This window comes from Ranitomeya variabilis, chromosome 5 (assembly GCF_051348905.1).
Source record: "Ranitomeya variabilis isolate aRanVar5 chromosome 5, aRanVar5.hap1, whole genome shotgun sequence".
In the NCBI taxonomy this organism is placed as follows: domain Eukaryota; kingdom Metazoa; phylum Chordata; class Amphibia; order Anura; family Dendrobatidae; genus Ranitomeya; species Ranitomeya variabilis.
In genome coordinates this window covers 658302827-658315437 of record NC_135236.1, presented here as the reverse complement: position 1 = coordinate 658315437, position 12611 = coordinate 658302827, and the positions used below count along the sequence as shown (strand labels likewise).

Here is a 12611-nt window from a genome sequence, read left to right as displayed (position 1 = left end):
CATCGCCGGTGTAAACTGTAGATGTGCTGCTGATAACATGATACTCTATGGTGATCTGTTAGTGATCTATTAGTGATCGTTCTGTCCCATCATTATTCCTCAGTTGGTGGAAAGAGGCCGGGAAACAAGCGTTGAACAACTTCCGTATTGTCGATCAAACTCATTTAGCGGCCTGAACTCAGCGCACGTAAATACAACAGAAATGCTTTTGTGTGATGTGCAATATGTTAGCATTTGGGGCCCCATTTTAAACTTTACCTAGGGCCCCACTTTGCCTAAAACCGGCCCTGCCTACAAGTGTACAAAGATATTATACAGTCACCATGTGACAAGTGGGGCTGTGTAACTTCAAATGCCAGGGCTGAATTTTAGTCCCAGTCCGGCCCTGCAAGTCACAGCTGGTACAGGAGGAGAGAGGACCCTGCCCGCGAAGGCTCACAATCTACAAGGGATGGGTGAGAATACAGTAGGTGAGGGTAGAGCTGGTCGTGCAGCGGTTTGACCGATCGGTGGTTACTGCAGGTTGTAGGCTTGTCGGAAGAGGTGGGTCTTCAGGTTCTTTTTGAAGGTTTCGATGGTAGGCGAGAGTCTGATGTGTTGTGGTTGAGGGTTCCAGAGTAGGGGTGATGCGCGAGAGAAATCTTGTATACGATTGTGGGAAGAGTAGATAAGAGGGGAGTAGAGAAGGAGATCTTGTGAGGATCGGAGGTTGCGTGCAGGAAAGTATCAGGAGACGAGGTCACAGATGTATGGAGGAGACAGGTTGTGGATGGCTTTGTATGTCATGGTTAGGGTTTTGTACTGGAGTCTCTGTGCAATGGGGAGCCAGTGCAGGGATTGACAGAGGGGAGAGGTCGGGGAATAGCGGGGGGACAGGTGGATTAGTCGGGCAGCAGAGTTTAGAATAGATTGGAGGGGTGCGAGAGTGTTCGAGGGGAGGCCACAGAGCAGGAGGTTGCAGTAGTCAAGGCGGGAGATGATGAGGGCATGGACTAGGGTTTTTGCAGATTCTTGGTGTAGGAATGTACGGATCCATGAAATATTTTTGAGTTGAAGACGGCAGGAGGTGGAAAGGGCTTGGATATGTGGTTTGAAGGAGAGATCAGCTTCAAGGATTACCCCGAGACAGCGAGCTTGTGGGACTGGGGAGAGTGGGCAGCCGTTTATTGTAATGGATAGGTTTGTTTGGGGGGGGGGTCGCGTGAGATGGGGGAAAGATGATGAATTCTGTTTTGTCCATGTTAACTTTTAGAAATCTAGCAGAGAAGAAGGATGAAATAGTGGATAGACATTGAGGGATTCTGGTTAGTAGGGTGGTGATATCTGGTCCAGAGATGTAGATTTTTGTGTCGTCGGCGTAGAGATGATACTGAAAGCCATGAGATTCTATGAGCTGTCCAAAGGTGTAAATGGAGAAGAGCAGGGACCCTAGGACTGAACCTTGTGGGACTCCAACAGATAGGGGGCGAGGTGACATTGACTATAGATGCATCAGTTTGTCAGGAATTTGCTATTTCTCTCTAGGTTGAGCTCCAGGCTAGTGTCCGTCATCTCCTCAGCTTCTCTTGACTTTCATGGACCAACCAGATATATTTCCAAGCTCAGTCCAGGTACTTGGAGTTGTCTACACCAACCTCTCAGCAAGTTAACAACTTCTTGCAACTGTTCATGGCTGGCATCAGCAATCAAGGTAACATATATTTTTAAGCATATCTCCAGCTTATCTATACTTCATTGCATTGCTGCATTTTAACGCCGCTTTGGCATAGGTCAGGTGTTTAGATATTAAGGAGTATTGACCATAATTGCCTCAGGTTTGGCAGGAATGTAGTGATACTTCTCTTGGCTGAGCTGCAGGCAGGCGTCCATCAGCTCCTCAGCCTCTCCTGACTTCCATGCTACAGCCAGAGATATTTTAAAGCTCCGTCCAGGATCTTGGTGTTGTCTACACCAACCTCTTGCAAATGTTCACACCAGGTTTCTGCAATCAAGGTAACATATCTTTTCAAGCATATCTGCAGCTTATCCATAATTCATTACACTGCTGCAGTTAATCATTACCTTGCTTGAAGACACCAGACTATATTTAGTTCTCTTTGCTGCTATTAACCATTGCCCTACTAAAAGATACCAGAATGCATTTACTTTTCTCTTATATTGCTGTTATTAACCATTCCACTATTAGAAGATTCCAAACTGCATTTACTGTTTGGTTACTCCTTTGTTTAACAATTCCTTTGCTGGAAGTTATCAGACTGCATTCCTGCAATTAACTGCTTTCCTACCTGAAAATACCAGCTTCTTATACCACTGCTGCCTCATCTGTGCTATCTGCTCCACTTGTTTCGTCCGTCAAGACTGGATCTGCTGCATTGACTCCTCCAGTCCATGCTGCTCACCTAGACATATGGCTTAGAGAATCCACCTCACCATGTGTACCCATGACATATTGATTGGACATGGGTTGTCGGAAGGAATACTTGTTGGCCAACTGAGCGATTAATTGGCTGATCAATCAAGCAAGGGAACGATCATGTGTTTACTGGGCTGATTGAGTGATCAGTGGGCTGATTGAGCAAATCTTTCAATCCAGTAATCGATTGATTCAGCAACCATTCAGTCGATTCAGCAATCAATCATTTGATCCAGCAATCCATCGACCACTATGTAATATATGTAGTAGACAGTGCTAGCTTGGCTCGGTAACAAACCCAATAATTTCTGCAGTGTGCTGGGAATACTGATTGTTAAAAGTTTGGGGTTCTTACCAGTCACTGAGTGTCCGGGGCTAAACTCAGAAAACAGACTTCTCTTGAATGTCAGGGGATAGAGAGAGAGGGAGATGGGGAGAGAGGGAAAGAGAGGGTGATGGAGAGAGAGCTATAGAGAGGGAGAGATAGAGAAAGAGGTAGAGAGAGGGCCAAAGAAAGGAAAGAGAAAGGAATAGAGGGAGAGGAAGAGAGAGAGCGAAAGAGAGGGAGAAAGAGAGAGGGAGAGAAAGAGAGAGAGAGAGAGGGCAAGAGAGAGGGACAGGTACAGAGAGAGAGCTATAGAGAGGGAGAGGGAGGAAGAGGGAGAAAGAGGGAGAGTGAGAGGGGGAGAGAGAAAGAGAAAGAGGGAGAATGGGAGAGATAAGGAAAGAGAGAGAGGGAGAGAAAGAGAGCGAGAGAAAGAGAGAGGGAGAGAGGAAGACAGGAAGAGAGGGAGAGAGAAAGAAAGAGACAGACTGAGAAAGATAGTTCTAGTTCCAAAGTACAGGTCACCAATGTTTTCTATGGGATTCAGTTCAGGTACCCAAACAGAAGTTTGGGTTGGGTACCAGAACCCGAACTTCCATGGATTGGCTCATTCCTGATTGTCACCAACCTTCCCAGAATCAGACACCACCGAGAAGCAGATGAATAAGAATCTCATCAACTGAAGCTTTTTTCTTTTCTGACTTTTTTCTAACATTAGCCTTTCTAGACATATCGCTTCAAGCAAAACTCTCCGATAAACCACGTCCAACCTAAACACAAGGAAACAGTTTGGCGGAAGAAATCTGCACGTTAAGCTTTGCAGACCTGGAAGAAAAAAAAGAAGAAACTTTCCAGGGATTCCAATCTAAATACAAAAGTGAATTATTTTGGCCAAACGCGTTTCGGGACGATACTGGCAGAATTATTGTGCTGGTATTTGGCGTTGGAATGGACGCCTATGAACCGGGGTATTGTTTATTTCCTGGCTCTGGGTCGTTTTTTGATCCTAAAGGCTTTTAATCTTTGGGGAATGTGTGTGTTGTGAGGCGCTGCTGCTGCTGCTGGCCTTGTCATTACTGGGAAGGCAAGGCAGGGGACTGGGAGGAAGGAGGAAGACTGGGAGGAGGGAGGAGGAGGATCAGAGGAGCTCAGGCACAAGAAGAGGAGGAGTTCTCATACCCAGTGACCCTGCTACACTGTAACTGAATCCCAATGTGGCTGCACTTTTTTATGCCAGAGCAGCCTGTTGCTCCATCTCCCTCTCCCCCAACCATTTCCGCCTCTTACAAACCAGTGACTCCCAGTAACAAATGACTGGATAACGCAGGAAAGTCCCAACATAATTCCCCACTTTGCATTTCTTTTCTAAGAACCACTGAATTTCTTCACCTTTTTCTTGGGCTCTGTTTCCTCCCCTGCACTCTTGGAATATAAATTTTGCCCAGAGGTAAGAAAATTTACTTTTTCCTTGTAAATTCCTTTCATGTACAGATGTAGTAGAGCTGAGGTTGTGAGCTCACATTTACAGATTGCAACATTTGAGCATCAGGATAACTTTCTTCACCTGCGTTTCTATGACATTGTGATGTCAGGAGTCGTGCCGGATGACAAACTCAACGTTGCAACATTTGACAAACTCAGCACTGCTATATCGCCTTTTTTTTTGCCTACGAAGTGCTGGCGGAAGGTTGAAAGCCGCATGATTATTATGAGTCGTCGTTAGTTACTTGATACAGATTGTATCTTACTGGGTTGTCGGGAATTTTGGAATGACGGTTTTGGATTAGATTGTGAGCTCTTGGGGTGCAGGATCTTTTCTCGGAGGTGAGTGTTTGGGAATGTGATGGTTTTGGATTAGATTGTGAGCTCTTGGGGTGCAGGATCTTTTCTCAGAGGTGAGCGTTTGGGAATGTGATGGTTATGGATTAGATTGTGAGCTCTTGGGTGCAGGATCTTTTCTCAGGTGAGCGTTTGGGAATGTCATGGTTATGTATTAGATTGTGAGCTCTTGGGTGCAGGATCTTTTTTCGGAGGTGAGCGTTTGGAAATATGATGGTTTGGGCTTAGATTGTGAGCTCTTGGGGTGCAGGATCTCTTCTCGGAAGAGATCATTTGGAAATATGATGGTTTGGGCTTAGATTGTGAGCTCTTGGGGTGCAGGATCTTTTCTCAGAGGTGAGCATTTGGGAATGTGATGGTTATGTATTAGATTGTGAGCTCTTGGGGTGCAGGATCTCTTCTCGGAAGTGATCATTTGGAAATATGATGGTTTGGGCTTAGATTGTGAGCTCTTGGGGTGCAGGATCTTTTCTCGGAGATGAGTGTTTGGGAATGCGATGGTTTTGGATTAGATTGTGAGCTCTTGGGTTGCAAAGCATTTGGGAATGTGACGGTTTTGGATTAGATTGTGAGCTCTTGGGTCCAGGATCTTTTCTCGGAGGTGAGCGTTAGGCAATGTGATGGCTTCGTATTAGATTGTGAGCTCTTCAGGTGCAGGATCTTTTCTCGGAGGTGAGCATTTGGGAATGTGATGGCTTTGTATTAGATTGTGAGCTCTTGGGGTGCGGGATCTTTTCTCAGAGGTGAGCATTTGGGAATGTGATGGCTTTGTATTAGATTGTGAGCTCTTCAGGTGCAGGATCTTTTCTCGGAGGTGAGCATTTGGGAATGTGATGGCTTTGTATTAGATTGTGAGCTCTTGGGGTGCGGGATCTTTTCTCAGAGGTGAGCATTTGGGAATGTGATGGCTTTGTATTAGATTGTGAGCTCTTCAGGTGCAGGATCTTTTCTCGGAGGTGAGCATTTGGGAATGTGATGGCTTTGTATTAGATTGTAAGCTCTTAGGTTGCAGGATCTTTGCGCGGATCAAAGCGTTTGGGAATGTGATGGTTTTGGATTAGATTGTGAGCTCTTGGGGTGCAGGATCTTTTCTCGGAAGTAAGCATTTGGGAATGTGACGGTTTTGGATTAGATTGTGAGCTCTTGGGGTGCAGGATCTCTTTTAGGAGCTGATCGTTTGGGAATGTGATGGTTTTGGATTAGATGCTAAGCTTTTAGTGTATAGGATCTGTCCTCGAAGGCAAGTGTTTGGGAATGTGATGGTTTTGGATTAAATTAGATTGTGGACTCTAAGACTATGTTCACACATTGCATTTTTTTTTGCTGCAAATTTTAAGCTGCGTTTTACAGTACCAGCAAAGTCTATGAGATTTCAGAAATCTCATGCACACAACTTTTTTTTTTTTCTTGACTGTTTTGGAAAAGTGCTAGGTTTTGTTTTTGGAAACTGCTGCATGTCACTTGTTTCAGCTTTTTTTTCTGCATTTTTGCAGTGTTTTTTTTCACGCATAGAAAGCAGTGGGTAAGTGCAAAAATGCAGCAAAGAATACAAGTATCAGTTTTTGTTGTGTTTTTGGTGCAAAAACCTAAGGTTAAATCAGTTAAATCACGCTTTTTTTGGGGGGTGGGGGGTCACTAAACTTTATCAGCATGCACAAGAGACACCAAAAACGCAGCAATAAAAATGCAGCAAAAATTACACAAAAGAGCATTAAAACCTGCCTTTTGTAAGCAGCTTATTTACCGCAAAGGGAACAGGTAGGAGGAGGAGCGCCGTAGGAGCGCCGTAAGGCCGTGAGGGCCATATTTACTGCCGTGAAAAAATATCGAGCTTGCCCGATATATTTCACGGCTTACGGAAACGGGCCCCATGGGGCGCCGTCACTTCCGGTTTTGCGGACCGCCGTTTTTTCTCCCAATACTTTTTCTATAGTATTGGGAACCTGGAAAACGGCGATCCGCAAAAAAGACCCCCAATAATGGGCCCTAAAAAACCCGGTATGTGTAAAAGAAGCCTTAGAATGGAAGATCCCGGGAACTGAACTTGTAGGGTCCCTGTTAGTAGAGTTCACCCATTAGATCGTGAGCTCTTATGGTGCAGTTCTTTCTTGGTAGCTGATCCTTGAAGACTATAGTTGAGTTAAACCTTCAGATAGTCGACTCTGATGGACAGGATCTCCAGGAAGCTGACAAAGTAATAAAGTACAAACTCCTTTCCACCACATTGTATCAAGAGAGGACCCTGGACCATAAGAGCTTACAATTCTATAGGATGTAGACTGTTAGCTCTTAGGAGGCCAAGTCCTCTATCTGATCTTGTAAGTTTAGGCTGTAATTCTTTTCTAATGTTAGCTGTTGCTTTGTTGTTATGACTTCTGTTTTGTTATGTTGTTCTTCTTATTATCATAGTAATATCAATTCTGAACTACCTGTATTTTGTGTATATGTTGCCAGTGGCGTGACTAGAGTCTGATGGGCCCCGATGCAAGATTGTCATACATGTTCCCCATCCTGGTATATATCCCTCATACTGGTATACATGTTTCCCATCCTGCTATATAAGTTCCCCATCCTGGTCCCCATATTGATATACATGATCCTTATCCTGGTATATATGTTCCCCATTCTGTTATATTGTCTATCCTGGTATAAATGTTCCCCATCCTGGTATATACAGCTCTGGCAAAAATTAAGAGACCACTGCAAAATGTTCAGTTTCTCTGATTTTTCTCTTTATAGGTATATTTTTGAGTAAAATGTAAATTGTTCAATTATTCTATAAACTTCTGACCACATGTCTCCGAATTTCCTAGCAATACATTTTGGATTTTTTTTCTGAAAATGAGAAATGGTCAAAATTAGAAAAAAAAATGCAGAGAATAATGCAAAGAAAACAAGTTCATAATCATTTAGAAAGAACAATACTAATGTTTTAACTCAGGAAGAGTTCAGAAATCAATATTTTGTGGAATAACCATGATTTTTAATCCCAGCTTTCATGAGTCTTGGCATGCTTTCCACCAGTCTTTCACACTGCTTCTGGAGCAAAAATGTAAGCAGTTCTTCTTCGTTTGATGGCTTGTGACTATCAATCATCCTCTTGATTACATTCCAGAGGTTTTCACTGGGGTTCAGGTCTGGAGATTGGGCTGCCCATGACAGGGATTTGATGTGGTGGTCCTTCATCCACACCTTGATTGACCTAGCTGTGTGGCATGGCGTATTGTCCTGCTGGAAAAACCAGTCCTGAGAGTTGGGGAACATTGCCTGAGCAGAAGGAATCCACTGTTTTTCCAGGATAACCTTGTATGCTTGATTCATACGTCCTTCGCAAAGAACAACCTGCCCAATTCCAGCCTTGCTGAAGCATCCCCAGATCATCACCTGGTCGTCTAATGGTTAGATGGAAACCTGGAGAGGCCTTCAAGCCTAAGTGTCTTGCACCCATTGTGAAATTTGGTGGAGGATCGGTGATGATCTTGGGATGCTTCAGCAAGGCTGCAGATCTTTGGCGCTGAATTGCGGGGACTTTTTGGTTATGTTCACACACACCAGAAATACTGCAGGGTTTTTTTTGCTACTTTTTATCCGGATATTTTCTACAGGTGTCCGCACCATAATACACCATAACAATATTTCCCAATTATCGTGGTTTTATTACTGTGTTGTTGTTGTTTTTTTCAGCATTTTAGGTGAGTTTTTGACCCTGTGTATTTTCGCTGCGTAAAAAAACATAATTGCAGAAAAATGGATGGGATTTATAGAAATCCTATGCCCACCGTGCTTTTTAATAATGCTGCATGAACTGTCCCACGGTGAGTTATTGAAATCTGCAAGGTGTCAATGTTTCCGAGTTTTTCCCTCTAGAATTACAATAGATGCGAAAAATCCGCAGGTAAAAAATGCACTAAAATCGCATGTAATCCGCACATAACCCTGTATCAGGAAAGTTTTGTCAAAGCCAAATACCAGGCAGAAATAAAAAACAAAGCTTTATTTAAAATGTGACATGCCAAAAAGAGATAAATACGCATTTAAAAAAGTATCCTAATGTACAAAATAGATTTTGAATATCTGCAAAATCAAAAACTCACCGTTTGATGTTTTTTTTTGCAGTTTTGAAGCATTTTTTGCAGAGTTTTCATGACGTCACATCCACTTTGCTTGGATAGAAAACCGCAGCAGATTTTCTGCGCAAAAAAAACAAACAAACAGTATTTGCACTAGGATTTGTTCACACAGAGCTTTTTCCTAAATCCTCATGAAAAGAAGCTTGAAAAACTGGTGGAAAACTTTTCCCATTCATTTCTATGAGAAATCTACTTTTGCTTTTCTTAGGATGAGTTTTTTTTTTAGTTTATTTTCCCCTGAAAAAAAGTTTGGAAAACACTTGCTGAAAAAAAAAAGTACATGTCACTTCTATGAAGCAGATCCTAATGGAATCTGCTCCAAACTAAGCACTGTCCAATCAAAAGGCTGCAAAACATTTTTCATAGTAGAAAGAAAACTCTTCAGAAATGCTGCAGGAAAATATAAACTCCTCCCAAAATTCCCCCAAAAAGCAACTTACACTTGAAAAACTCATCATTTTTAGTAATCTTTGTAGTGTTGTGTCTGCCTTTCCAGGACCTTCCCCCCTTCCTCCGTTCTTCCTGCTCCGAGCTGTTTCCTGTGTATTGTTCAAGGGAAAAGAAAAGCAAAACATCTTCTCCCAATATTTCTCATGTTACTTAAAGGCTCCTCATCATTTAATTCTCCCTTTAATTAACACTTCAATCTTCATCTGGAAAATTATATTCTTGGACTGATTTCTGGGGAAATGTTTTAGCTGTAGGTTTTATTTAATTTTGTTTTTTATTTTGAAACACTACATGTCAACCAATAATCCAGAATATTCTATAATCCAGCACTTCTCTGGGCTCCGATCTCTGGTAATTACTGTATTAGTGGAAATTGTGCATCTATATATGTGAAAAGGCAATTGAATGTTTGACGATACGGCCACAATGTGCCTATAATAATGACAACCACAGTGCCCTCAGTACCAGCCACAATGCCCCTATAAAAATACCTACCACAGTGTCACCAGTACCAGCCACAATGCCCCTATAATAATGACTACCACAGTGCCACCAAGTACCAGCCACGATACCCCTATAATAATGACTACCTCAGTGCCCTCAGTACCAGCCACAATGCCCCTATAATAATGACTACCACAGTGCCACCAGTACCAGCCACAATACCCCTATAATAATGACTACCACAGTGCCACCAGTACTAGCCACAATGCCCCTATAATAATGACTACCACAGTGCCCTCAGTACCAGCCACAATGCCCCTATAATAATGACTACCACAGTGCCACCAGTACCAGCCACAATGCCCCTATAATAATGACTACCACAGTGCCACCAGTACCAGCCACAATACCCCTATAATAATGACTACCACAGTGCCACCAGTACTAGCCACAATGCCCCTATAATAATGACTACCACAGTGCCCTCAGTACCAGCCACAATGCCCCTATAATAATGACTACCACAGTGCCACCAGTACCAGCCACAATGCCCCTATAACAATAATTACCACAGTGTCACCAGTACCAGCCACAATGCCCCTATAATAATGACTACCACAGTGCCCTCAGTACCAGCCACAATGCCCCTATAATAATGACTACCTCAGTGCCCTCAGTACCAGCCACGATACCCCTATAATAATTACTACCTCAGTGCCCTCAGTACTAGCCACAATGCCCCTATAATAATGACTACCTCAGTGCCCTCAGTACCAGCCACAATACCCCTATAATAATGACTACCACAGTGCCCTCAGTACTAGCCACAATGCCCCTATAATAATGACTACCTCAGTGCCCTCAGTACTAGCCACAATGCCCCTATAATAATGACTACCTCAGTGCCCTCAGTACCAGCCACAATGCCCCTATAATAATGACTACCACAGTGCCACCAGTACTAGCCACAATGCCCCTATAATAATGACTACCTCAATGCCCTCAGTACTAGCCATGATACCCCTATAATAATGACTACCACAGTGCCACCAGTACCAGCCATGATACCCCTATAATAATGACTACCTCAGTGCCCTCAGTACCAGCCACGATACCCCTATAATAATGATTGACTACCACAATGTCTAGTGTCAACTTAATGCCCATAAAACAATGACTGTAGAATAGAGAACCCCTGTAACCTCCATTTCTCATAGCAGGTGGCTGCCATGTGGGACACCCCCTAGTCGCACATATCCATATACTATATATATTATATATACAGTATATATCCTCGGACAGGGGCCGGTTATTAATTAAGCGGATGAATATAAATAACTATCATGGCAGAACAGACTCACAGGTTCTCTACACGTAAAGAGCAGCTGTTGCGTCCGTGCCATGCATCCCCCCATGTGAGCACAATGGAGGCTCACGGGAAGAGTTTAGAACTTTTCCTGTAGATATCAGGGGGCAACCTCATGTGTGAACACAAAGGTAATTGAAATTTTTGGGATTCACCTTTTGAAGTAATGTGGCCCCAAAGAGCAGATCTTGGGCACCGCATGTACGGGCATTGTCTGATTACCTCCAGTATCAGCCATGTACATGCATCATTTCAATAAACGTTATTTGTACAAAATTGGAAAAATTTTGCACAATTTTATTGAGTGAGAGATTTTGTAGTGAATTTTGTTTTGCCTATCCACCTGGAATCCACTGGAAAAGACACCATCTTGGCCCAAGAGATTCCTTTCAGAAGTGGTTGCTTTCCTGAAGGTTTTAGGATGCTTTTGTGAGAGCCAAGAGAATTTCCAACACTTCTGGGAGTTTCTGAGAGTTGACAAGTATGAGGAGACAATTTGCATATTTCATTTCCCAAAGGAGCATTGCAAGGCTTAAAAGTCTCCTCATCTTGGCATGGTAGGCTTGATATGTCACTCTCTAAGGAGAAACGTCATCCCTTGGATCCCGGTCAGACACCTCTCACACAGCCAAACAAGATCTCACACTTTGCCCTGACGAGGGGCAGTACCCTGAAACACAGTGTTTGAAAATTGAGATTCTGGTTTGGCTTTTATCCTAAGTCATGTGACAAGGCTCGTTAGAGGGTCGATATTGACTTTTAGGGTAGCTACTTCCTATAGGTAGCACTAGAGGTCTAGTCTTCGCCCTCTCTGAAGAGGCAATTTGCATATTTTATATCCTATATGGATACAAACTTGGTAATGTGTTTTTAGCTTTAAGGAGAAGCAATGTGGCCACCACGACATCCTGCACTGCTTTCGTAGAGTCCACCGTACACAATAGAGAAAAGCTGACCAAACCCAGGATCGTACTGACAGTCTAATGTTTGTGAGATCTTCCGACTCTCTGCCAACAGATGGTGTCGGGAGACAGAAGGATCCGGTATGTTGGTTTTTCAAGAACAACTCCTTTTGTTCTCCCTGGAGGTAAGCTTCTCCCAGAGAATTCTGGAGGACACAGAGGATTCTTTAGAGCATATGGGATTCTGGACGGCACAAACGGGTCAGGAGGGTACATGGGATTCTGGAGGGCACAGAAAAGTCTAGGGGACACAGACAAGTCTAGAGGACACAGACGAGTCTGGATGACACAGACGATTTTGGAGGACACAGACGATTTTGGAGGACACAGATGATTCTGGAGGACACAGAGAATTCTGGAAAACACAGACGATGCTGGAGGACACAGATGAGTCTAGATGAAACAGATGATTCTGAAGGACACAGGACTCTGGAGGACACAGGATTCTGGAGGTCACAGAGTTGTCTAGAGGACTTAGGAGTCTGGAGGACACAGAGGTTTCTGGAAGACACAAAACTGCTTACCCAGCTCCAGCAAAATAAACAAAGACCGGTAGGCAACACCGATATGACAGTACTGGAGTGATAGCATTGGATTTAAAAGGTTAATATTGCTTGTTTTTATTTTTCCATGTTCTTTGATGCTTGAAAAAAATTATTTTAGATATTGAATAGCCTCTTAC

At 43.3% G+C, this 12611-nt stretch overlaps 1 protein-coding gene across 1 annotated transcript in view; it reads left to right on the top strand.

Annotated features, from left to right (window-relative positions):
• Positions 1 to 3878: 3878 nt before the first annotated feature.
• Positions 3879 to 12611, top strand: part of TSPAN9 (tetraspanin 9) — a 469239-nt gene continuing 460506 nt past the window's right edge. The window contains exon 1 of the mRNA XM_077266492.1: positions 3879 to 4185. The gene's annotated coding sequence lies outside the window, so the exon portion shown is untranslated. The remainder of the gene's footprint in view (positions 4186 to 12611) is intronic.